At 45.1% G+C, this 27,111-nt stretch overlaps 1 protein-coding gene across 7 annotated transcripts in view; it reads left to right on the top strand.

Annotated features, from left to right (window-relative positions):
- Positions 1-27,111, top strand: part of PKIG (cAMP-dependent protein kinase inhibitor gamma) — a 91,537-nt gene that overhangs the window by 47,207 nt on the left and 17,219 nt on the right. For 2 of the 7 annotated variants that reach the window (XM_057703846.1, XM_057703845.1), the window contains exons 3-4: positions 9,730-9,903; positions 19,011-19,080. The exons of 2 other annotated variants lie outside the window; for them this stretch is intronic. The gene's annotated coding sequence lies outside the window, so the exon portion shown is untranslated. The remainder of the gene's footprint in view (positions 1-9,729; positions 9,904-19,010; positions 19,081-27,111) is intronic. 3 more of the 7 variants (XM_057703847.1, XM_057703848.1, XM_057703849.1) reach the window with 2 other exon arrangements.

Here is a 27,111-nt window from a genome sequence, read left to right as displayed (position 1 = left end):
AGCTTAAACTCATAGACAAATAGATTAAAAGTCACTAGTGCTTAAAATGTAATTTCTTTTTATAATCTTTTTTAAACTCAGCGACTTAAATAAAACATCGCGAGGGCAACGTGTTAGCGAGGGGGATCTGGGGGTGGTGTGGGGAGGGAATGTGTTTGGTGAAATTGTCCAGGAGCAGAGCACCGCTCACTTGAAGCCCAGAGATTTGTCATCCAAATATGTGCAGATTGCTGATGCTATAAATAGTTTGAACTCAAGTAAACAGCTTCTTCCCCTAGCTGCCACTTGGCCATTGTTCAGATACCCAAGCAGCCCAGGAGGAGCATCTCATACCACGTCCTTGCGCCCCACTCGTAGGTTGCCATCAGCAACCCCACTCTCCAGGGCTTGAGGTGACTGGGGGCCACATCCTGGGGGCCTTCAGTTCCCCACCTTAGGCTCTCATCCCTACCCAGCCCCTCCTACAGCTTTACAGGCCTGCCTCTGCTCTAAAGAAGCCCAGACCTAAAATCCCTGGCAGCTCTAAAAAGCCCCAGGGCCACCTGGCGGTTCACTGAAGTAGATTTAGGAGACACAGACATTCTCTTTTCATGGCAGAAGCACACACGACTCATTCCTTTCTTTTGGAGCCAAGAAGAGCTGCGTGGTGGTCGGAACGTCCACAGGCTGCCTTTGCCAGCAGCTGCCCTGCCGTATGCTAGGCAGGCAGGCAGGCAGGCAGGCTGCTGACATTTCAAAAGCCCCGTTGAGGACTCAAGCAAAATGCTGACATTAGAGCCACATTCCATGGTTTATTACTATATTTCCCTTGGAAAAAAATATCTCTCTCTTAAAATTCCTGCTTCAGCTGCGTTCATCTACAGTGACTCTCACGTCAGATGCCCTAGAGGAGGCCGTGCAGAGCTTGACGTTCTGCTGTTGAGAGGACAGAGGACACGGATGGTAGCAAGGCAAGGATCAGGATCAGGAGCTCTGGACTCTTGAGCAAGTTACCCAATTTTTCTTAGCGTTAGTTTCTTCTTCTATCAGGTGAGGATAATCCTGTTTCATGGAGTTGATGAGAAAATGGATGCAACAGTACGTTGTGGACTGTACCAAACAGTAGACTGTAAAGGAGAGGTGGAAAAGGGGAAAGGGTCTCCCAAGCCTGGCCTTCTATACTCTGTGACCTCAAACCAATCTATAAAATGGAAATATCAATACCTGCCTTGCAGGAGTGTTGTGAAGATTAGAAATAACATGTGTAAAGTGCTAACAGATGGTAGATAATAGATAAATGGCAATAATAGCTATTGTTACATTTTTTTGTGGAGATACTCACTCTGGGCGGTTTAGGATTCTTCACCTGGAGGAACAGCTTCAGTTTGTAGGTGTTGAGATTACCAAAAGGCCCTGCTGAATGTTCATGGCAATAGCTGATAAAAATAGATAACATTTTAAAAAATCAAAGTACTCACGAAATCATAAAAAAAAAAATCTGTGTGTCCAGAAAGGCATCAGTCTGCTGCTCACCGTCTCACCTGAGGCACGCATTTAATTTTTTCGCTTTTAGCTCTTCTGGTGGTGATCTCCATTTCTCTAAGTAATGTCACCTCTGTTACTTTTTTAGAAATCAGTTTTATTTTTGTCAGAATGGCACGTGCACATAGGTTTGCTTCGTTCTTTTGAAGGTTATGATCGTCATAAACTTACCCTAGAAAACAGCTGTCTCCTGCCCCCACCCCTTCTTTCCCTTCCCTCCTGCCCTGCTCCCAAGAGCATACACTTTTTTTTTTTATAACAGGAATAGAAAAGAGTTTTATATGGGCCAAACTAAGGACTATAACCCAGAAGCCAGCTTCCCAGATGACTCTGAGGAACTGCTCTGGCGCAGCAGGTTTTCAGCACAGTTTTACGCCAAGAGCATACACTTTTGATCCTGTTAGCTGTTTGTCCTAGTATTTCCATATATCTAAGTAATATGCTTATACAGCTATCTCTCTCTTTTAAAAATTTATACTATGGAAATTTTCAAACATACAGTCCTAGAGAATATAAGGAGCAGTATAAGTATAGTATAAGGAGTCCTCGTGTACCACCCATTACCCAGCTTCAGGAATCATGATCAGACTGGTTTCATCTGTGCTTGTGGCCATTTTCCCCTGCTCATAGATAATTTGGGGATAAATTCTAGACAATATTTCATCAATAGTTATTTCAGCATGTATCTCTAAGAGAATAAGGACTCCTTTTTTTTAAAAAAAAAAACTACACTACCATTATTACACACTAAAATAACAATCCCTTATTACTAGCAAAGATCTCCGATTAACTCAAAATACTTATTTTTCAAATCAGATCCAAACAAGGACCACACACAACCACACCACTCTTTCTTTCTTCGTCAGTTTTAGACACTGCCTGTTGACCTCCTAGGATGGCGCCCAAGCCCTTAGCCTTTTCACAAACACCGCAGCCCCACTCACACCCTTTTCTCCCTTGCCCTTTTCTCCCAGCAGTACAGTTTTTTGGTTAAACTCGCATTCACCGTTTTTCAGTGTTACAGCACTGTAAATATTACTTATCACCGAGCCAGTAACGTTCTCATTATTTTTCCTTGGTGTCTGACGGTTTTCCTGGACATCATAGCTTCTGCTTTAACATGCTCAGTTTTCCATGTTCCATTGTGCTGAATCTTTCCACGCTTTCCCGTAGACTTTGAGCACAGTTTTCAGGACGCCTGTCAAGGAGTCTCGTCAGTTCCGTTTTCCTGGAGCTTCCACCCTCCTGCTTGAATCAGACTGACGCTCCCCAGGCTCGCAAGTTAGCCAGGTCCCCGAGCTACCTTCCTCACCGTCGTCATCCTTGACGTGCCTTTTGCCTCTCTTGTTAGATCTTTGCTTTTCAAAATCTTACTTTTTAGTTTAAATCCTTGTTTAGGTTAACTTTCCCCTCCAGAAGTTTACTGGGGGAGCAGTGCATGAGTGATAAATTGTTCCAAGTCCTTGCAGTTCTGAAAATGTCTTTATTTTGCTTAGCTGGGTATAAATTCTAGGTCCCAAATCATTTTCTTTTAGAACTTTTCCCTTAGAAAGCATTGCTCCTTTTCCTCAGACACCCAGCAAGAGGTTTGATACTAGTCTGATTCTTTTCTTTTGAAATAATGTTTGTCTCTCTAGAAACTTGTAGCATTTTTTCCTTTTGAATTCTGAAAGGTCAGGACACTATGTCAGGGTGCGGTCTTTTTTATCCTCCCTGTGCCTTTTAAGCTTTTCTCATAAAGATGCAGTTTTCCTTTGGCTCTGGGAGATTTTCCTCACGATTTCTTAGATAACTTTCTATTGTCCTTTCCTTTCTATTTGGTGCTTTTTATGGAATTCCTATTTAGTCTGATGTTGAACTTCCTGGATTGTTGTTCTTTATCAAGATCCCTTTTTATCCTGGGAATATTTTTTCCCTGTATTTTGAAAGATTTCCTTTTCATATTTTCCAGTCCTTCTCCTTAATTGTTAATTTCAGTATTCATCTTGTTAATTTCTAGGAGCCCAGTTTTGTCAGCTTATTTTATGTTTTATGGACGCAGTATCCTCAGAATCCCTCTGAAGATATAAGAATTTTTCTGTAAAGCTTTTCATTTGAATCTTTTTTTTCCCATGATGATGTCTAGTTTCTCTTTTTCTTTCTTTCTGTGTGGCCCATTTTTAAAGTCTCTATTGAATTTGTTACAATATTGCTTCTGTTTTATGTTTTGATTTTTTGGCTGCAAGGCATGTGGGGATCTCAGCTCCCCAACCAGGAATTGAACCGGCACCCGCTGCACTGGAAGGCGAAGTCAACCATTGGACCATCAGGGAAGTCCCTATTTTCTCTTTATTTCAGTCTCTGTCATGCTATTGGTTTTCCTCAGATGCCCTATGAGAGTTTTTTTCATTTCTAATCAGTAATAAAAGCCTCTTTTTAGGAGCAAGGCCTTGATTTCCTCCCAAATTGGCTGTCTTTATGCCCCATAGACCTAACCCCTGCCTAGGAAGCTTCTGGAAGCTCTCTGTACCATGCTGAAGGGTGCACTTTGTTTTAGGGCACCTGAGACTGAGGGTCCTTCAAAGGTTAAAATAAGGATGCCCATTCTCTTACTCAAAGCCCTAGCTCACCCCAGGCAGCTCATTCAGCTTATTCAAGGATCCCTTCTGCCTGGGGTTCTGCAGAGCTTCCTGACCCTCTGCACTCTGCGGGCATGTCATGGCAGCTGACTGGCTCAGGACCTTCAGTGAGGCCCCTAATTTTCAGCCCTCTTCCTAAATCCTCTTGATGCTTGCCGTCCCCAGGCCCAGAACCTCCCTGGGCTTCCACATTCCCAGTGGTGCTTTCCTGTCCCTGTGTTCTGGACTTTGTCTTCTATCTGTTATCACACTTCTATGAACTGTTTCTGACTTTTAGAAATTATTTGGAATGAACTCTTTTGTTCTCTAATGATCCTACCCAACAAGAGGGAAGGCCTGATTTGAAGTTTAGAAGACATGATACTTTTTTTTTTTTAAGCATAAAACAATTTGCTTTAACCCAAGCGTGGACTGGGATTGTGGGGTATATGTGTGTGTGTTTAGAAAATATTTGTTGAATTTCCCATTCTGTACCAGTGAACGAGAGAGACTTCTTGTTAACCTCGTGGAGCCCATAGTACATATACATGTACTTACAATAACGTATGTTAAGGGCTATGAGAGGAGAGGTAGAGGGTGCTGTGGGACCCATACACCTGGGGGAGCTCACTTGGCTCAGAGGGAGGGCCTCCAGAAGGTGGTGACATTTAGTCTGTGACCTGATGACTGAGTAGGAGTTAACCAAAACAGGAGGGTGGGGCCAATCAGGTGTGTGTTTCACGTGCAGTGTCAGAGCCTCAAACCAATAGGTCTTCCTACTGTTCGAGCACCAGGCTGTGCAGCCTTAGGAAACCCCCCGCCTGGCATTCCCCATCTCAAAAATGAGGAGACCACATACTCTTTTCAGCTGTAAAAATCAAGTCTTAAGATTGTTTAAAGTTAACTCAAGATCCATCTCTCCCATAACTGCCCCAATCTGAAACCTATCTCTTGCGGGTGGGAAGTAGATCTTAAGAAGGCTGAAAAAGGCAGGGCAGGGGCAGCATGGTATCCTGCAAACCTCCCCATTTTCAAGGTGCATTCTCATCGGGATCAGGCTTCCCTTCCCCTGCCAGCTCTGCACCTGGCATACAGCAGCAGCCCAGGGGGACCAGGAGCTAGAGCCTCAGAACATCAGACGCTGTAGAGAAAGCAGTCAGATGTACTCCAGAACCAAAAAAAAGGTATCAAACATTTGTCATCTTTTGTGGGGTTGACTCCTCCCCCGCCCCCAAATGACTTAAGTTTCTGAATTCAAACATTGTTTTGAGTGAAGGTGTGGTTCTTTCTGGGTCCACACCCCAGGAGGCTAACAGGCTCTTGCTGTTGGTAGAATGATAGATGACCTTCCTCCCTTTTTTCCTCCTCTTTTCTATTTTCCTGTTTTTTACAATAAGCAAGTATGATTCTAATTGGAAAGAAAGCAAAATCTACTTTGATTTATTAAGTCTCAGTTCATATGTTTCTCAATTTGTTTTGTCTGGAAAAAACAGGGACCTTCCAGCTGTGTGGCATAGGGAATAAGTGTGTTTGAAATGGCGTGACAGCTGAAACTCGCCTTTGATAGGGCAAAAAGTTAATTGTATTTTACAGCAGGTGTTTGGACTAGAGGGTGGGTAGTGGTGGCCAGAATTCATTCATTCGCATACTCCTTTCAACAGATACCAATCAGTTACCAGCTGAACAAGTTACTCAGGTGATCTGTGTCTGGAATTTCCTCTTGTGTCTAGTGGAGATGATAAATATACCTACCTCGCAGGATCCTTGTCAAGATTAAATGAGATAATTTATATAGATCAGTTAGGCTATTATCTGGCATATGGTAAACATTCAGTACAAGTTTTTATTTTTGGATTTCCTCATTTTAATGTCTCGTAATATGTACAAAATGCTCATAAGTTAGATATGGAGCTTTTGCTTTAAAAGCTCAAATTCTAGCAGCAGAATAAGATCAGTCCAGAAATAAATATGCCTCAAAGGAGAAAAGGATAAATTTCTTAAGAGAGAAACAGATAAAGTACTAAGGAAATTCAGAGGGAGAGACCGCCTCCAGACTGGGATTGAGGGGGTGGAAATTAAAGGCAGCTTTGGGGCAAAGGAGCTGTCTGAGCCCTTAGACCAGCCCAGCCCTGTGCGCTGAAGCTGCCAAAGTTTCCTTTATCCTCACATGGAGCCAATCTTGCTGGCTGTGAAGATCCGCCAAGTTTCCTGCAGGGAAACATTTCAAAGGCAGTAGAGTAAGGGACTTAAGGGGACAGGCCTGGCCCCAGGCAGCCCCAGCTTGGAGCACAGGCTCCATCACTTACTCTGGGGACCCTCTGAGCAGGCCCATCAGCCTCTGCACACATCGGTTTCCACAACTGTAGGATGAGACTGTGAATAACACCTCCTACAGCTGATTCGGGTTAGGATGACATCCAGTGGGGTTTGCAGCACAGAGTGTGGCCCCAGTCCACAGAGTGTAGCATCCGCCGTGGTCAGTAGGGGACAAAGTGCATGTGCTGGTGTTGTCACAGTTTTCTCTTCATGGCTTCTGTCACATACGGACAGTTATTCAGTCTGTAGGGCACGCGTTACAAAATACATGTTGTCGAGGAAAACGCTATCTTTGTTCTCCTGAATAGGCTCCATACGAGTATGTTTGTTCAAGTAACAAAATGTGCTTCAGAGCACTGAGGGTGATGTCAGTAGGCTGACCTGTCAGGAGCCGGGCTTCATTTCTGGATGCCCACTCGGACTTCGGGAATAAAGGCCCAGCCAAGCAGCGCCCCGCCTCCAGGCCCTCCTCGCTGAGTGTCACTGCAAGAACGCGCCTGACAGCACTCCGAGGCTTTGTTCCTTACTCATCCTGACGTTCCAGAGAAACACTGGGCCCTCCTGGCTTCCCGACATTCTCGACCTTACTCATTCATTGTCGCATCATCCTCGGGCAGAGGGTGGTGACACTGAGTCAGACTTAGAAAATAAGGTCTTTATTCTAGGATGTGCTGGCTGATTTTTGCAAGTATTTTTGAACTTGTAGGGTGTGCCAGGCACTTAAGCCACACAAGAACCTTGAAGGGTGAATGCTGGTATTATTCTCATTTTATATTGGGAAACCAAGGCACAAAGAAGTTAACTTGCCTGAGGTCCTACACAGGTAGAAGGTCCAGGGACAGGAAGGGACAGCTCTCTCCAGGCTGTTGACTGCTGCTCCTGTGGGTGACCAGAGTCGTGTTCTTTTTATTTCACGACAGTCCCATGCCAGCTTGTGGGAGAGCCTTCTGAATGGCAAACTCCCTCCTAATATATAACCTATTTGCGTGGACCTTTTCTGATTAACATCAGAGCGTTCTGAGAACTAATTAAAATTCTTAAGTCACAAACTACCACAACCTTCCTCCCACCTACAAATAGCTTCTTTCCCAGTAGAGCTTTAGTCCCAAGTAGCTTTAAGGCAAATCAGATCTGCCTCTTTTGGGGGAGGGGTGACTAAAGCCCAGACTTGCTTCAGGCCACACAGTATTTTGGTAGAAAAGCAGGTAAGCACCCCTCTTACCTAGTGGCCAGATATGTTTCCTATTAGTCAGTAGATTGACTACCTTTCCCCATCCCAGTCCTGGTTGAATCCAGGAAAATTCTCCCTCCCACCCCTTTTCCACTGGTTTTAAGAAGCTTAGCCTGTTTTTCAAAATGGAGATGATCCCATTTAGAACTAAGGGCCAAGCTCGGTGGAGTAACCATTTTGGGTGGAGTAGCATTGGCAGCTGTGTGGCATGTGTGCTGGCCTCAGTAGGAGATAAAAAACTCAGTTTCCAAGTCTGGCCCTTTCATCTTAGCTGTGTGACCTCAGGCATGTCACCTAACTTCTCTGTGTTTCATTTTCCTATCCAGGAAAAGGAGATTAATAATGCAGTTCCTTGGGGACCTAATTCTCCTCGAATGAGAATCAAAGGAAATTGTTACGTACAACACTGAGAGCCACCATCTATCATCACTCATGTGCCAAATACTTTCAGTTCCCTAACGTGTTATTTCATTCCCACTATCCTAAAATAGAGGCCCTAGTGTCCCATTTTGCAATGAAAGAGAGAGAGAGAGAAAGAAAGAAAAGAAAGAGAGAGAAAAGTTCAGAAGAGTTAAGTCACGTAGGATTCAGCTCTGCATCCCTGGCTCCCAGATTGATGCTCATAATCACCATACAGGTCCCGCTGCTCCGCGCTGTGCACAAAAGCAGAGAGGCTTTGTCTTTCCTATCAAGCACTCTACAAATGCAAGAGATTAATTATTATCTCTAGTAACCACTGCTGTTCCATGTTAGTCCCTTAGGACAGTTAAGTTTTTTTTTTTTAACAAGAGAAAAAAACAGAAGTTTATTAGCACATGCATTATACATACACATGGGTGCACTCAGAGATCGTAATCCAGAGATGAGTAACTTACATGGGTGTCAGCATTTTCATAAAAGAATAATAAACTTTTAGAGACGTGGCAAGAGGAAGGGAAAGGACTTTGAGTTTCTAGTAGTGGCAAAATTGTGCAAAGGTATATAAATGGGGGAGCTAATGGAAGAAAAGGGCTCGTTAGCAAGGTTTGTTATGTGGATTCCTCTGGTGCCATCCCTGGGCTGATGAGTCTAGAATGGACAGTTAAAGTCTCTTGCTGCTTTATCCTATCTAGTAGTTGATGCTGCCTCTTCCCATGTCCCCCCAGGACTTGTTCAGTGAATTCTTGGGGGTTTTCTCCTAGAGAAACAGTTCAGCCCCACCAGAAAGGGGGTTGAAGGAGCCTGAGCAGAGCCAGGCATCTTGAGCAGTGGCCTCCGACCCCTCCAGGGTTCTTCCCTCCCTCGAGCGTGTGGTCAGCCAGCTTGTAGTAAACTTCCTTATGTTGTATGTGTTGATAAGCTCATCCAGCACTGAATTTTAGAAGTGGAAGACACCAAGCCCTCATTTTATTGATGGGGAAACTGAGGTCCAGAGAGAGAGAGGTGACTTGCTTGAGGTCATTCATTCAGTGAGGAGTGTGACCGGGACCAGAACCCAGCTCCCCAGGCAACAGACCAGTGCTCTTCCTAAGCCTTTGGCGTGGGCACGTGGCATCTCCCCCAGTGAAGGACAGACCCACGCACTCTGTCCAGCATGCACCTAGGAAACTTGAGGGAGGAATTCAACGTCTTGGAAAACTGAGCAGGAAGAAAGCGATGGGGGGAGGGACAGAGTGGGGGTGCAGCTCGCCACCCTAACTAGTGTATCACACACCAAAGAAGTGAATTAGACCACAGGACAGCAAATTAGATAAGCCCACGGTCAGCAGTGACTAAGGCAAAGGGATTTACACCGGGAGTCCTGGCCCAGGGAGCAGATAGGAAGCCTTTTGTCAGTAAGGCTGCAGTGTTGAAAATGGAAGGAAGGATGTTAGGCACATGTGCCGGCCCGGGATGCAGTTGCAGCCCCCGCGGCTCATTGTCCAAAGGAAATGGATCTCTCCTGTGGATGGAGAGGTGAAAGCTGAGCAAGGGAGCTGAGTGGTTGACATCATCAGGCTGAGCATTGGGTTACAACAAATGGGGACTTACTTGGCCCGAGACATGGGAAACACCCACTAAAACCTCGAAGTGCGTTTCATTTAGGAGCCGCCGAGAGAGGGAGAGAGAGAGGGCACGAGAGATCCTGCCTGCACCCGCTGGCCCGCTCTGCTAATCTTGCTTACCCTTGGAAGGGAGGCGTTTTGAACGCTGGCTTCTTAAATTCAACCTTCCCTGCTGACTGAGGACCACTGGACTTTGAAGGAACTCTCTGCTCTTGTAAGTAGAACTTTCTTCTCCGTCGCGGCCCCCACCCCCAGGGAGAAGCAGTCTTGGCGGCAGGGCTCTCTGGAGAGCTTGCTTTCCAGCTTGTTGGTCACACAGTGTCTATTTTTAAATTATGATATATTATTGCTCTGAAAATTATGGCTTTTTCTGAAACTGCCTAGGCCTAAAGTCTGAACCTCAAGGCTCACAGATGGGCTCCAGTCAGATGCTGTTTTACGTTGTTACTCAGAGAACTTTGACAGAGTATCTAGAGCTTCAAAAGCAGCTCCTTGGCCCAAATATAGGGGAGGAAATAAATCTTCCCTTAGAAATTGGTGTTTGGAAAACCTTTAATTCATTTTTCTGATTACCAGGGTGGTACAAAAAATCTTAAACATTCTAGAGAGAAATATCTCTGCAAATGAAAATTCCCCATAACCTTCCTCTGTCAGATGTAACATCAGTATTTTAAATTTAAGATACAGATACGATTAGGTTTCAGGAGCATACCTCAACACTTATGCGCGGGTGCCACAGTGGCTGCGTAGGAAACTCCAAGATGAAAATCTTTAACTTTGGCTTTGTGGTCTTTTTTTTGCTTCCTTTAAAAAATGTGCTGTTTATTCCTAGAAAATAAACAGAACATGGAAGTCCTTGGGTGCTTTATTTGTTGGGTTCTGTCTAAAGGATTTTAAACTGAGGGAGCCGCTCTGTGCAGGGGAAGGGAGGGGGCCGCACCAGTGGGTGCCGAGCTGAGGGTTCTCAGGTGGCTTGAGATACAGGGCTTGCAGGTGCTGTGTGTGCTCCACCTACCCTCCTAGCAGGTAAAAGTGGTTGAAAAGTCACAGTTAAAGAGGAAAGCCTTCAGCTTTAAAAAAAAGAACCACCATATAATAGAAGGGCCATCCAAGGAAACCGTGGGACCCTGGGCAAGTGTTTCACTTTCTGGGCCTCAGTTTCCTCAGTGAGGGGTGAAACTAGATGATCGCTTGAACAGTTGACCCTTGAACAACACAGCTTTAAACTGCGAGGGTCCACCGTCCTGCGGATGCTTTCCGGTGAATATGTGCTACGGAACTATGATCCACAGTTCGTTGAATCTGTGGATGGGGACCCGAGGATACGGAGGGCCAACTGTAAAGGTTACACGTGGATTTTCGACTGCACGGAGGATCGGTGCCCCTTACCCCTGTGTTGTTCAAGGGTCAGCTCTGTTTCCAAGTCCAGTTTGAAATGAACCACCGAAATCTCTTTCCCCTGTGAGGAGGCCCCTCAGGGCTTGAGGAGCAGAGTGCCCTTAGCTTTCAGTATCCTAGAGGGGGTAAAAACTGGTGCCTCTAGGAAAATTAAAAGAGGACATAAACAGGCAATATTAAGTTACTTCTGAGTTTAAAGTGCTGTCAGGTTTTGTGTGTCTGAAGGAGAACGTCTCAGTGTGGTGTGTGCGCACATGGGGGAGGGAGGAGAAAAAAAGAATGAACGGTGTTGCGCGCCTGGTAAGGGCCAAGCCCGGCGCTGTGCTCACCCTTTCACGTAACACCAGGTGGTCACTATCATCATTCCCTAACTCCACCAACAGCGTGCATCTCCACTGTACGTTCCCGTATCATCCCGAGCTCCTTCCTAGTGTTAACCTGAGCTGTGAGAGCGCCGAATCCTAACCAGTAGACCACCAGGGAGTGCCAGACCTGAGCTGGCCAACTTGAGGGATTTTTTTCTTTAAGGCCATCAGAGACTGTACCCCTCAGGAAGATGCAATATTTAAAACTATTTGTTTGGACTAAGATTGTGGTTAACTGGAGGGTTCTTAAAGCTCCTTGGCATCTCTGAGAGCTGCAGCATATCTTCCCCAGCAGCCAAGCCCTTTGAAAGTGGACCGTTGCTGCCAGGGCACCACCCCTGGGCACGTGCAGCGGGAGGGCCCAGGCCTCCATCCTGGCCTCACCCAGATCTCAAGCCCCCTGGATCTTGAGACTTTGGCTGATTAAAAAAGCCGTCCCTCTTCCTCAGGCGGTGGTGAGGAGGTGATATTCTGGCAGGAGGGTGTTTATTTCTGTTTGCATTTGAATGCGTATCCAGTCTGTTGCTCTCTGGTCTCCTGCCTGGCCCTTGGCCCTTGTGGGCACTTGCATTTGTGGCCGCTGGGCTGATAGGTGTCGCCAGTCCCTGTCACTAGGACTAGGGTTGGATGGGAAGTTGAACCATCTTGGACAGATCACCCCCCTCACAGAGCATGCTTCTCTTCTGAAAAGTGAGGAGGGGGTCACCATTATACCTACCTCAGAGGGTTCCCCTGAGGACAAAACAGGACAAGGCTCATGACGCACTTAATTGGTCCAGAAACACGTGCTCGGGATTAGCTGCTTTATGGTTTCCAGAAGGCGAATGTTAGTGACGTCACGGGCCCCGCCCCCTCCGTCACAGGATGGCACTTGTGTGAGGAGCCCAAGTCATCTCTGAACTCCTCAGTTTTGAGCCCCACCCCCTGTTGGGTCCTGGAGCGGCCATGCTGGCTCTGTCATCCAAGCTTCGGCACTGTTTCCTGTCACCGCTTAAGTGCTGAGGGCCAAGGTGGAGTGGGTGGGTGCTGTTCTCCTGGGACCCGAGGTCCCTGGCCCAGCCGCTGAAGGAAAGAGCTGGTGGCAGGTGTTACTTTCTGAGTGTGACAAGCAGCTGAGCTTTCCCAGTTCACTCCGCCGAGTGCTTTCACGAGGGGCCAGAAGTGGTTCCTAAGTGGAGACAGACGTGGAAAATGTAAGGTTCTTGGAAACAAGTCATTAATCACAACCCAAGGCTGAGCTCACTGCCTCCTGGAAATCTTTCAGAAATGCCTCACAAAAACTTTGAGTACTACTTCTTCAAAGAGTGGTTTCTTTGGAGTTGCAGTCAGTTGCCATGCTAAGGGATTCCAAATCGCAAATGAAAACACATCTGCTCTGACCAGAGGAGGCCAGCATTTCCTAACTTTAAACAAAGTCTCTAATCTTCCAAGAAATTGCTGGTCTTCAACTTGGCTCTTCTGAACTGAATAATGGACCTTCAAGGCACTAAAGAAGTGAAGTATTTGGTTGCTAATGCATTTTTATTATGTCCCAGGGAGCTGGGTCAGTAATTGTGTTTAGTACTTTGTGGCTGTGGTCTCTGACGTTCAGTAAACCTGCTGAGGGTGGATGGGTACTGAGCAGAGGCTGAAGGAACTGGTTGATTAAGGACCAGCCTCTGATCTGGTGCAGTTCTCAGAGCATCAGGAGGACAGGCAAGTGAGTGAATAATTACAGCGGCTCAGCATCCGGTGGACGAAGGTCCTGATCCTGAGCTGGGTTCATTACCCCCACGCTCCCTCCACTTCCTGATACCCAGAGCTTTGCCAGCACTTGCTTTACGGAGAAATGAGAGCCACTCCTGCTGAAACATTCACCCCCAGCACCTTCCTACCCACCACGGCTTCAGAGGAGGGAAAGGAGCTCCTCACAAAGTACAAGCGGCCCCACCTTAGAGGACCCAGAATCTGCTATCCCATGTTTAGTGAGGAATCCGAGGAATGGGTGATTCTGTTGTCTAAAATCACCACCAAGTTTTCTGTTGGTTTGTTTTTATAACATTTATATTGTGGCTTCTTTTTTTCAGATTACAAAATTAGAACATGTTCATGGAAGGAAAAGTGAGAGTACAGAAAAACATACTGAAATCATCACCCAATGATTTCACTTCTCTGATTTTTAAATAAGGCATGGCAAGGTCAAAGGGCACGCCCTTTCTTAGGTTTCTGATACACATTTCCAGTTTGCCCCCGGAAAGGTGTCTGCCTGTGTAAGCTCCCGTCAGCAGTCCATGCTCATGCCCGCATCCCCTCACCCGCACACTTGCTGCACCTGGAGTTTTGGCTCATTTTAATTTCAGCCTGGGCAGCTTCCCTATTTACATATCTCAGAGATGCTTCTGTTCTGTGTTGCGGTCCCATGGTGGGGAGAAAGCACTACCTGCGGTTGGTTAGGGGCTGCAGCTTTCCTTTGTACTTTCCTGTACGTATGTGTGAGTTCACCCATTGTTGAGCCCTTTGTGTTTTCGGCATTATGGGAGGTGCTATGGGCAATACCAAGGTAAGCAAGACTTATAAGTAGCTCACAGCCTGATAGGAAGAAGACTCTATGACTCTAGCACGTGTGATTATGTTCCCCAAGAGAGGGACAGTGCTGTAGAAGGCCCAAGAGAGTAGCAATTAAGCTGAGACTTCGGTTCACTTCAGTAAATCTTTCGTGTATTCAGCCAGTGTTTATTGAGCACCTCATATCTGCTAGGCACTGGGCAAGGTGATAGGTGGACAGGGCTATATAGAACAGGCGTGGTCCTTCCTCATATGAAGCTTACAAGGACTAATGGTGGTGTTATGAAATAAACAGGATGAGTGATGGATGCGTTGCTTGAAGAGGTGGTGTTTAAATGGAGATAAGGAGGAGTCAGTTATGCCTATAGCTAAGGCGGGAGTCAGGGGAGAGGGTGCTGTGGGGTAGGAAGGAATACACTCCAGGTAGAGAGAGGTACACAGGTGAAAGGCCCAAGGCAGGAAAGCCTTTAGAATGTTGGGGAAACTGAAAGGAGGACAGTGTGGCTAAAGCCTAGAGGGGAAAGGAAGAGAGAAGAGGGTGAAAATTAGGATCAGGGGAAGGTTAGGAAAGTGACGGAGGGGCCTGGCGTTGCAGGGGGGTTTCCTTCCCTTATTCAGCAGCTGTATTCCAGTATAGGAGCAAAATTTCTCTCTGAGGTGGCATAGACTAGTCCTCCCAGTCTATAATTTTTTCACAAGGGGCAGGAAAGATCTGTTACTCCCAAGAGCCAATTGTACTTCCTTTTTCTTACTTCCAGTGTGCGCTCCCTACTGGACTTGGGTTTGGAGACCTGAGTTTGTATTGCCACTCTGTTACCCACTTGCTCTGTGACCTTAAAGTATCCTTAACTTCTCTGGGTGTTGTTTTCATTTGTAAATGGGAATGATGCTTATCTGATCCCAGAGTCATTGTGAAGATTGAATAGGTTAAAGTATCTTAAACTGCTTTGTAAAATATGAAGTGATGTAGACACATGAGGTATCATTCGAATTTCAATAAAAGATTTCTTATCAATGAAATAAAATAAAAGTTAAAGTGAAGCATGCCACCAGGAAAGGGCAGAGTGTACCTTCCAGGTAACCCCGAAATGGAAAATTCAGCAGAGGTGGTTCTCCTTCAAGAGCTTGTTGTGAATGCTATTCCTCTTTTCTCTTTCATTTCATCCACTGGGATAAACCATTTCCTTCCTTTCTCCTTCCACCAGAATGGGTTACAAAACAACCCATTTCACTTCTTGGATTCCAGGACCCATTTGATATAGAAGCCAGAGCATCTGCTTGGAGGCCAAGAGAGCCTTGTGAGCAGAGATGCTGCGGTTTACTGGACTTTAGTTCCCGGCAAACATAGACGCCTGGGAGTATATTTAATTGGGTTTGGGGAGGAAGGCAGTCAAGGGCACGGAGCCATGGAAAAGTCAACAGCTCAGAACCAGCCCACACACCACCTAAGCAGGGCAATTTCAAGCCAAAGCTTTAGGCTTGCTTTTGGATTTTTAAAGGGGGGCATTTTTTTTTAAGTGAAAAAAAATTTTTTCCCTTTTAAAAGACATAAATGCTTAGGAAATAAAGTACACTTTTTATTCCCTTTCATGAAGCTTTTTAAAAAATTTATCTTCCACCTATTAAAATAATAGGTTGAAAGACCTATTCTATTTGACCAAAAAAGAAAGTGACAGTCAGTGCAGTTAACTATCCCATGTAAAGATACATGGGTAGTGTGTGACATAGTTTACCAGTGTTCTTTCTCTGCTCTCATGTGCGTATTGCTTTGTTGTTGTTGTTTTTCTTTATTTTTCCCTAAAGTGAGGCAGGTGCTTGTTGTAACTACTTAAACAATTTGAAGATGTATAAAGAAAAAGTTTATAATCACTCCCCTCTCCTTGCTCCCCATTTCCACTCTTCGGAGATAACCAGTTTGGTGTATATCCTTCCATACCTTTCTCCAGGCTCCTACGTAGATGGATATTTTGTGTATGTATGTGGTTTTTATGTTTTGTCAGAAGTGGGATTGTACTTTATTATTTTGCAGTTTATTTTTCCCACTAAATAATATGTCACGGGTAGGTACAAATCTGATTCACTCTTAAATAACTTCAGAGCTGTAGATCTAGAGGTACCACAACATATTCAACCATTTCTCCCTTGACAGATACTCGTTATTACCATTTTTTTCTTACTAAAAACATTGTTGCGTTAAATATCTATATGTACATATCTTTCTTCACTGGTCCTTTTATTTATTGTTTTAAGGTAAAAGTAGTATTTTTATTGGAAAGATGTTTAACAAAATATAATGACTGTCTTATCCCTTTCATTTTTGTTGACCTTCCAGTCCTTGTATACGTTAAACAGATTCAATCACAGGATTACCTACCATAATGGGTGCTCAGTGCAGTGATGGATTCCCACAATATGTAATACCGCCGCTAAGAAGGTCTCCAAATTTTAAGTCCAGAAGACAAAGAAACCTAGAAACTTCGCGAGATATTTATAAATACAGTGTAGGAAAAAAATATCTCAATAGTTTCGTTAAACACCTTCTTTCAGGTATAACAGAGGCTACAAAGGGGGATACAGCTGACAGTCTCTTGATCAGAAAAGGGAACTTGACCGAAAACAAAACAATGCTTTCCCGAACTTTCCAGCAACCCCAAAGTGAGATTACGTGAGCAACTACACTTCAGAAGTCTTAAATCCTCAATAGTTGATTGATGTTGGTACCATGCTGCTGTTTATAAATCACTAATGCAAGCATTGCTTCCTTTGGTATTCCTGCAGTGTTTTCATTTATGAGAAAACCTCCAGAAAGAACTCTGTTTACACCCAAGCAAGGTAGCAAGGAAACCAGTTACCATGGAATAATAAGGCCCTAACCTCTTATTTTTATAGATCACATTTTCAAAAATAGTATTGCTGGGTTAAATGGTCTACATACTTGACATTTTAATAAGTAATACCATCTTACTTTACAAAGAGTTCTGATAATTTACATTCTCCCCAGCAATATGTGAATACTTCCATTTCCCTAAATCTTTACCAGTATTAGATATTCTCTCTCCTTTCCTCCATCTCTCCTTCCCTCCTTCCATGTCTGTTGCTTTATTTATGACAAAGCTAATGGGGAATGGTGTCTTACTTTTATATACTCTCTACTACTAGTGAGATTGAACATTTGTTTCATGTTAATTGACCATTTCATTTTCCTTTTCTGTGAATTTCCTTTGCCCATTTTTCTTATGGATCATTTGCCTTTCTCTCAGCAAGGTGTAGGAGCTCTTTCTCTGTTTATATATTAAGGATTCCATATGTGTTGCAGATATTTTTCTTAATCTGTTTTATGTTTATTAATTTGTTTCTATATTTATCTTCATAGTGGCTGAATTTCTTGCCTTGTTTAGGAATAATATCCCCACCTCAAAGTTACATAAATGTTTTCCTAAATGTTTTTCTAATCCTTTTATGGCTTTAATTAGTTTAATCCTGAACCTTTAATCCCTTTGGAATTTATGTTTATACATAGTGAGAGGTAGTGATCAAGCTTTGTTCTAGATAGGCCAGCACCATTTATTAAATAAGCCATCTTTTCTGTTTTGTGTTGAAAACCATCTTTGTCATAAATAAGTTCCTTTATTGTATCTGTTTCTGAACTTGCTATTCTAATCCACAGCTTATTTGTTTATTCTTATGTTAATACCATATCTTTTTATTATAATGTCTTTATAGTAAGTTTTTATTGTGAGACAGATCCCCTATTTTTTATAATTATCTTTACTATTTCTTGGCTAATTTTCTTGAATTCTTATTATTCCATATGAACCCTAAAATAATTTTTTCTTATTCACCCACCCAAAAAACCTATTGGTATTCTTATTGGAATTTAATTAAAATTATGTAGTAACTTGGGAAGGGTGGCATTTTTGGATGATTAGGCTTTTCTACCCAGCAGCATGCTAACTGATTTAGAACTTATGCATTCTATTTCTATATTTTGTTGCTTTTACCTTTTAAATTTCTATATGCATCATGGATATGTTATCTAAAATTAAACAGTATTTCTGTGTTTGCCCTGAATAATCAAGGACCTTACAACATTTAAGTCTGATTTCTCTTCCGTCTTCAGTGTTATTATTGTCAAATATGTAGTATTGTCAAATTTGTTTTTACCTCCTCATTTAGCTTTGTTTCACTTGGTCAGTACTTCTTTAAATTTACCAGTATACTTACTAATTTTGCTCACTGTTGATTCTAAAATCTCCCTTATTTTCTGTGTTCAATTTGTCTTCTGTTGGAGAATGTTTTTGGAGTCTATCAGTGGTAAACTTGCACAGTTTTTGTTTGAAAATGTCTTTTGTCCCCACTTTTGATGTTTTAGAATTTGAGATAGCAGGTATAATGATTATGAAAGTTACGTATGCCTCTGTAAAATTTTTCAACTAAAACAGAAATAGTTAATGTAAAAAATGAAGTCTTTCATTCCTTTTTCTGAGTCCCACATAGAGCCACGGTTTATAGTTTGCTGTTTGCCTTTTTCTATGTAGATATAAAAATTGTGTATATACACAAATGCTGTACTTTTTTCTAAGCATAAACAATCATGGTCATTTTTTTTTATTAAAAAGCAGTAATACATACAATTTTACACTACTTTTTAACAACAGAGCATGTACATTTTCCCATTTCAGTATGACAAAAATCTCCCTCGTTCTTTGTAATGGCTGTATAGTTTCTCATCGTATTGAGACACCGTAATTTAACTCTTTTTTGCTGTTAACAGGCATTTAAGTTGTTTCCTCTCTTATTTATTTTTTTTTACTTTTACACAGTATGTTTTGCTTCACATTCTTTTACTTACGTGAACATATTTACAGTATAAATTCCTAGATATTTGATCCAAAGGATGTGCATGATTACTGTGTTAGTAGATACTGTCAGCTTGTATTCCTAGAAGATGGTTTCAGTTTACAACCCTAGAGTGTGTCTGGCTCTAAGTTTTGTTTTTCTTCTGGTTCCTTAGAATTTCCACATTGATTAGTCAACAGTGGAAAATCTGAAGAGATGCGAGCAGGAAAAAGAAACTAAACCAGGTGGGTAGTCACATTGTTCATACCACTCTCTTGTAGTATCATGAGTGTTTGCCTAAATACCTTTATTTCCATTTGAAGAAGGAAAAGAAATAGATTCCAAATGAAATTAGAGAGGAATTTGGGCCCCATGAAGAAGAGGCAGGATGGCGCTTTTCAGAAGTTATGTAACATCACACTGCAATTTCAATCATGATTCCATTTACACAGTTTCTCTATGGCATCAGAAAGACAGTTTACCTCTGGTGGCTTAAAAGAGAATGGGTTTCTTCAGCCATCAACTTAAGCAGATGGAATCATGCACAGGAGTTATTAGCAACTCTGGGCATGATGCCAACTTTCCTGTCCACCAATTGTTTGTTGTAAAGGTATTTTCATAAAGACTAGGGCACATTATGGGAATTGTAATACTGTGGTACAACAGCAAAAGCAAGCAAAACCCAGCCCCCCAAAACAAGTACAGCCCAGTGATCTGATAAGGAGAGATGGTTTAGGTCCCTTCCAGTCGTAAGAAAAATGCAGTTCATAGAACATAGAATGTCCTGCCTGGAAGTATGGCCACCTTGGGTCAGTGTTCATATTTTTATGGTATCTAAACATTTTCTAACAGCCTCTGATCCGTGGTGCATCCACCTCCCTTGCCCCCAGCTAGCCTACCCCTTTCCAGCTCCATCTTCTTGCATTAGGGCAGAATCTCCAGCCTTTATTTCTCTGTCCAATTCCTAGTAGTCCTGGGAGTTTGGGGAGTTTCCACCTCCTTCGAATTCCCTCTCATGGCCTGCCCTGCCTCTGTCACCTCTCCTAAGATTGCTCTTCTCTGTTGGCAGAGTAAGAGTCTGATCTGGCAGGCAGCTGCCCTGGGTCTGGAACTCCCCAGCTGCTTATCAGCGAGGCTTTGGGGCCTTGCCCTACAGTAGCTTCCGGAGCATCAGGCTTGTATCCTGTTCTGACTTAGTGTTGCTGGGAATCCCCTGGATGCAGATGTTTGCAGTGACCAGGATGCGGCAGTCAGCTCCCAGGACTGTTTATCTGGCCAGGGTCAGGGAGCCTTCTGTCCCAATTGCTGTGGGAGCATTGGGGCCCAGCCACGGAACCTTGTGGATGCTGGGGTTATATGAAGTTTATAGCTAGAGTTTTTATTTTATTTTATTTTTGTAAATAATGTAAACAATTTACTATTGTTATTTTTTGGCTGCGTCAGGTCTTACTTGTGGCACGTGGGATCTTTGTTGAGGCATGCGGGATCCTTCGTTATGGCATGCAGGCTTCTCTCTAGTTGTGGCATGCGAGTTTTTTCACTAGTTGTGGCACTTGAGCTCGGTAGCTGTGGCACACGGGCTTAGTTGCCCTGCGGCACGTGGAACCTTAGTTTCCTGACTAGGAACTGGACCCGCGTCCCCTGCAATGGAACAAGGATTCTCTACCACTGGACCACCAGGGAAGTCCCAAGCCAGGGTTTTCAAACAGGCTTCTGGTATTCAAGATTTTCCTGTAAACATGGGTACAGTTTTATACGTATGTGCACATGTATACTTTTCTAGGCAAAATGTCTGTAGCTTTCCTCGGATTCTCAAATGTGTCTGTGACCTCTGAATTTTAAGAGTCATTGGTCTAGAGAGAGCCTTAAGTGTTGTGGGACACTGTGTCCCCTTGGGCACCAGCCTCCCAGATGCCAGGATATCTTGGGGGACCTCACCAAGCCTCTAGATTTTTCTGATTAAGGGTGAACTGGGACAAATTAGCTAATATCACTGAAGCTCAGAGCCATCTGATGGGATGTCCCATAGTCCAATCACAAAATTGCACCCCCAGACCCCGTTTCATCTTACTGAGCAGACTGTGAGTTTTCTGTTTTCCGAGTCTATAGCTCGGAAGGGCTGCTCTAGCAGCTGCACTGAGAGTGGTGGGAGTAGTGTTGATGGCTACATTTCAGTTCGGCTTACCGCCACCAAGAGCAGCATCAGATGCTTTGTACACCTTACCTTATTTGATCCTCACAACTTTCCATGGAGGTTGGAACTGTTATTCTACATATGGAGAAACTGAGGCCCAGAGAGATCTTATAACTCACCAGAAATCACACAGCCAATAAGTCAGTAAGTAATACATGACCCAAGTACATGAGCTTAACCACCAAGCTTTATGGTGAAAGTAAAGGGCATTTTTAGAAAAAATAAAGCAGAAAAAATATGGAGCTGTTTATTGTAGGGCAAACTGCCCCGTATCTTATAGTAACACTGAGAACATTGCCATGTTATACCAGATATGAAAAACAATGCACACAGCACTGATCTTAAATCATTAAGAAAAGGTTAGTGGGTAATACTCTAATGTACTAGTGCAGTACCTGAGAAGAATTTCTATCCACTGTAATTCAGATAAGGGGTTTTGTTTTTACAGCTTTATTGAGAGATAATTTGTTTTGACCCATTTAAAGTATATAATTAATTGGCCTTCAGTATATTCACAGAGTTGTGCATCTGTCACCATAATCAATTTTAGGACATTTTCATTCCCCCCAAAAGAAACCCCGCACCCTTAGCTTATCACCTTCCCAGGCCTCCAACCCTCCCCAGTCCTCCAACCCTCCCCAGTCCTAGGCCACCGCTAATCTGCTTTCTGTCTCCACATAAGGTTTTGATACTTAAAAGAGTAACAGTGTGGGAATCTTGGTGATCTGGAGTGAGTCATTCCCTAAGGAGTAATTAGACAAATGAAATTTGACTCTAATGTATTTTATAAATGACTTTATTAGCTAAGAAGCTACAAGCATGTCTTTGATATGCCCAAATTTAGGGTTGACATAGGCAAGAGAAGCTTTTTTCTTGTCATTTTCACTTGTCAGTGTCACCTGTCAAGTGGACTCTTCTCAGCGAGCGGCTGTAAAACCATGGTGGTTTCGTGGGGCCGCATTTCTCTGTTGGGGGCAGATCCAGTGGTGGCTCAGCATGGGATTTTTTTCCTGTCATCGAGATCCCTGGCTTGCTTTCTCTCTCTGCCTGGCTCTAGTTGTTGGGGTGAAGGGCTCTCACGTAGTGGCCCGTCACTATTAAATTCAGGACAGGACCCCGTCAGGCACTCAGAGGATATACAATCACACACTCTCTTGAACTCTTTCACTTTAGCAGATCCACTGTGTATCTCTCCTGACTCATTCACTCATGCGTTCTTTTTGAAAACATTTATTAGGTGCTCTGGAGCTGGCACTGTGGTGGGTGCTCAGTCAGTCACTCTGAAAGCTCCTCATCCCCGTTAGTACGGTGTATTTGGCCCAGGCGGGCAGAGCCGTTTGCACTGAAACAAGCCAGAGGGGCAGGGCATTCTATGGTGGGGATGAGACAGAGGCAGCATCACCCACGTCAAGCCAGAGCTGTCCTCAGAACGAACCATCCTGAAGCATGTTCTCGGAATCGGGGATGAGGAAACCCAGGTTCAAGGTCTGATTTGGTCACGAACTGCTTAGAGGACCTTGGGTGATCCACGCAACTTCTCTGAGCCATGGACTCAGAGTTGCCTCATTGTGAGGGTTAAATAATGCAGTGCCTCCCAGTGTACCTCCAGTGCCCGTGCTGGGAAGAGTCTGTATTTAGTAAGCGTTGAGTGAGTGACTGAGGTAGTTAAGGAACATTCTGTGGTTCTCAAAGCTGGAGCAGAACCCTGGTGGGTCAGGGGACCAGGTGGCGACGGGTATAAATGAAGCCAAGGAGAACCTCCCTTCTCCCAGTCAGCCCCTTCTGCCACTTTTGCCCCTTTAATCTCACTTTGTCCTCGGCTCCCACATCCTCTGCTTCCCTGAGCCAAAGAGAGGCCCTGCCTTTGAGGCCTTGGGCCTAAGGAGCCAGCCAGCTCTGGGTGTGAATCGGGAATCCAGTAGGTCCTCGCTGTATGTAAAAGGGATCTAATTGTGCAGGGCTACTGGGAAGCGAAAATAGATGATATGGAAAGCATTTCTAACCATATCTGATGCATAGTACATACACCCCGTAATTGGCAGCCATTTTTTATCTTATTATTACCATTGTTATTTGTTTGGTCAGGAGCCAGGGCTCACATGGTGGTTTCCATCACAGGCTTAAGAGTGCAGATGTTCTTCAGTTCTTATTTTGTTTGTTCACTAACGCATTCCCATGGAGATAGTTATTGCGCATCGTCCATGTGTCGTGCTGTGCTGTGTGCAGGGGATACAGTGACAAGAGGGTTGGTGCCTCTCCTCCTGGAACCAGTTGGGAAGGCAGATGTGGGACAAATGTATCAGCACCTGTATGGTGACAAAGCAGGGAGCCCTTATCTTTTCTGCCTTGTCAGGGAAGAGGACGCTAGGCCTGGGAGCGGGCTGTCCCCTGAAGACCCAGTGCCTGGAGGTAGGGGCCAGAGGGCTGGGATACTGAACCCAGGGACTGGAGTCCTGTGCAGACTGTGGTAATGTGGGCCAAAGGCACAGGGGAATCTGTACTCTCTGCTCAAGTCTGACAGTCCCTGGCTTGCAGACATGTTGTTCTCCCAGGTTCTAAGGGAGGCTTTACTCCCTCAGTATTCTCCTATGTTGTGTCACGTGGATTCTGAGCCATGCCTCTATCCAGAGGCAGGAGGCATGGAGTGAGGACGTCGTTCCTCCTTCAGCCTCAGACGGGAGGGCCCCAACCCTGCTGGCCCTGCCCCGGGCGTACACTGTCTGTGCCTGTGAGGGATGTGTGAAGAGACGCATGGCTGCCCCCAGACCTAACTCCCCCTACACTGGTGGGAGGCTCTGAGAACTGGCGTTGGGGGCAGCATTAAAGCATTCAGTTGGAAATGCCACTGAAAGGGTGAAGTCAAATCAGAGCAAAACTCCGAGTCAACTTTTGTCCTCCAGGATCCTGGAAGGTCTCGGCCACCCTCAGCCTTCTTTCTCCCCCATTCGCTGCACCCCAGCCCTGCAGCCTCCTTGGGATCTTTCTGGATGCCAGGCAGGCCCCACCTCTTGCATACTGTTCCCTCTGCCTGGCACACTTTCCCAGGTATCTGCCTGCCCCGCTCCCTTCCCGCACCCGTGTCCCTCTCCCAGAGAGGCTCCCTGTCCACTCCTAGAAAACCTCACTCCCTTGCCCTCCTTTGGTTGTCTCCACAGCACTCTTGCCCCCTGATGTTTATTCTCTTTGTTCGTTAGTGTGAGTCTCTCCAACAGAACGCGAGCTTCGTGAGGGCAGAGAGTCTGTTTTATTCATTGCTGAATCCCCGGTGCCCAGTGAACAATAAATATAAAGGAGGGGAGGGAGTCATTTCCTTAAAGTTAGTGACTGTGTATAAGTAACTGGACTCCTGAGCCCCACTCTGCCTTGTACATCTTATTGTTACAGCTCTTAATGACCAAGCTTTTTAAAGATTCTTAAAGTTTTAAAAGATTCATATGCAGAAGTGGTCCCTAAACTCTTTTCTCTCTCGTCACATGTGTGGGCCACAACAGCCTTCCATCAGTAACAGAGGCTGACAGGGGTAGTGATATCAGCTAGAAAGCACCCACCACATCCCCCACCTGGCATTATTAGAATCCCTGAGGGAGGCAAGATATAGTATAATTTGAAGCTGTTCCCCAGTGATTCCAGAATTCCGACATGTGCACCCCTGTCCGTTGGGGCAGGTTAAGAATTACGGGTGTTTGAGTCGACCTCCCTAACTAGACCTTGAAAGCCCCTCAGGGGCCTCTGGTGTCTCACTGTTTTTGTATCTATAGCATCTAGTCCCAAGCCTGGTACACACTGAGTGATCAGTAAAAGTTCGTTGCATAAATGGATGAACGAACTGATATAGAGATAATCTCTTGCTTCTTTTCATTCTCCGCAGTGGTTTTGGGGCATGCTTTCCATCGACTTATAGAGGAACTGTAGAGGGACCCCGAACTGGAAGTAACATTAGCGATCACTCTGTTTATCCACCGCCACATAACATTTCACCCCCAATACTTAGAGGTTTAAAGTGACAGCAGTAATGTGGTATCTTTCATGCTTTTTCCTGTGCATTAGGAATTTGGGGACAGCCCAGCTGGACAGTTCTGGCTTGGATCTCCCATGCAATTGCAGGTGGTGGCCTGTGCTGGAACAGCTAGGGGCCAGCACAGCTAGGGGCTGCCTGCTGCTTCTCTCTCATGCCATCTCGGGACCTTTCCATGTGATCACTTCACAGGGCTGGTGTGGGCTTCCCCAAAGTACAGCAGCCTCAGATGTCCTACATGCAGCTCAGAGCTCCAAAGACACGTGTCCCGAAGGAGGGCCGGGTGGAAGCTCTGACACCTTTTCTAACCCCATCTTGAAAGTCACACAGCATCACATCTGTTGCACTCTGTTAGTCAGAACAAAGTCCCTGCGGCCAGCTCATTCAAGGGAATACAGATTACACTCCATCTCTTGATAGGAGGAGAGTCAAAGACTGCAGACGTGTTTCAGAAACACCACAGAGATGCCCAGCTTACCCCTTCATTCTACACTTGAGACCCCTGAGGTCTGAGGGGGAAGGACCTTGCCCAGAGCCACCTGGCCTGGCATCGGCAGAGCTGGAGCTCAGTCCAGCCCCTGGACCTTCAGCCAGCCTGCTTAGAAGTGATCCCACTCTCCCTTCTGGCCCTCCTTCCACATTACGATGGAGACTGTGAGTCTCTGGGAACCTTACATTTTAGCTGAGCTCTTACCAAGTTTAGATAATGTGTAAACAACAGAAGACCTGGGGAGACTCAGTAAGCCTGGTCTTCACGCAGTAATTTTATTGGAATATTCTTCCTCTTTCCAAAGACCTCCATAGAAGCACAGACTTTCACAGATTGAAGAGTTCGTATCACTGTCCCATATGCCCAGCCCCAGCCCTACGTGAAGTCCTAACACTGCCCAGCCGCAGGGGGAGAGAGAGCAGCTGAGTTGGTGAGGGTTTTAAAATGCATACCCCCAAATACTTGTTTTTACCAAAGTTAGATAAAAATTAGAATTTGGTGGCAGAGTTCAGAGAATAAACCCAACATCACTGAAAAGTTTCTTAAGATTTTAAAATTATAGCTGAAAATTCTAAACAGGATTTTACTTAAGCTTGGGTAACATGCATCTGGGTATATGCTTTAGCCAGCATTGTAGAATGTTTTCTTGGGACTGCATTGCTTTCTTGTCCTTCCTTCAGGAAGAGCTGGTTTGAGGAATTAAAGACCAAAATGGGGCGAGAAGAAAATGGCAATGAGACAAAAGGTTGCAGAAGATGGCAGGGCCAGATCAGTGCAGGATGTCAGGGGCTGGTGTAGAGAGTTTGGATTTTGCCAGATGTGGAGTGGAAAAGCATCAAGGGTTGAATAAAGCAGGGGGGCTGCGTGACCCAGTGTCTAACGTGCAGACATCACCCCGGCCCTTGTGAAGAACACAGACCTGGGGTCGAGGGCAAGCAGGAAACAGGGAGGCGGTGAGGAGACACCACCAGGGGTGCAGCTGAGAGATGATGGTGACCAGGTGGTGCACATGGAGGGGAGGGGGGCAAGGCTCCGTTCTGCAAGTGGAAACGACAGGACCTGGTGACAGGTTGGACATGAGTGATGGCCCCAGGTTTCTAGCGTGAGTAGCCTGGACAGCGCGTGCTGGCAGTGAGCTGGGGGGGACGGTGGGGGGCAGTGCTGGGGGGAGCGGGAGTGGGTTTGTGACTAGACGTGTGAAGTTGGAAACGCTGGGGAGGTGTCCAAGGGAAAGGCGAAGTAGGTGGTTAGACTGCTCGTCTTAAGAGAGGCCTGGGGCTCTGTGGCAGTCATCAACACAGACTGTTAAGGGAAACGGCGAGAACCCCTGGGGGCACGTAGAGAAGAGGACCCAGGCCTGGTCCTGGTGCTGGGGGCCTCTAACACAGAGGTCCCTGACAGAGGAGGTACCTGTGTGCAGGAGGTTGAGAAGTGGCCCGACAGGCTGGAGGGAGGTGCAGCGGGTGTGGGGTTTGCAGGCTCCTGGAGGATAGTGACCTGAGAAGAAGGTGGGGACCTTGCGGGATTCTGGCACCCTGCCCTTTCCTCGCACCACACAGCCTCCCAAAGCAGGTCTC

The sequence above is a fragment of the Hippopotamus amphibius genome, chromosome 12 (assembly GCF_030028045.1).
Source record: "Hippopotamus amphibius kiboko isolate mHipAmp2 chromosome 12, mHipAmp2.hap2, whole genome shotgun sequence".
NCBI classification, from domain to species: Eukaryota; Metazoa; Chordata; class Mammalia; order Artiodactyla; family Hippopotamidae; genus Hippopotamus; species Hippopotamus amphibius.
The sequence above is the reverse complement of the archived record's forward strand: the minus strand, read 5'-3'. Positions and strand labels throughout refer to the sequence as shown.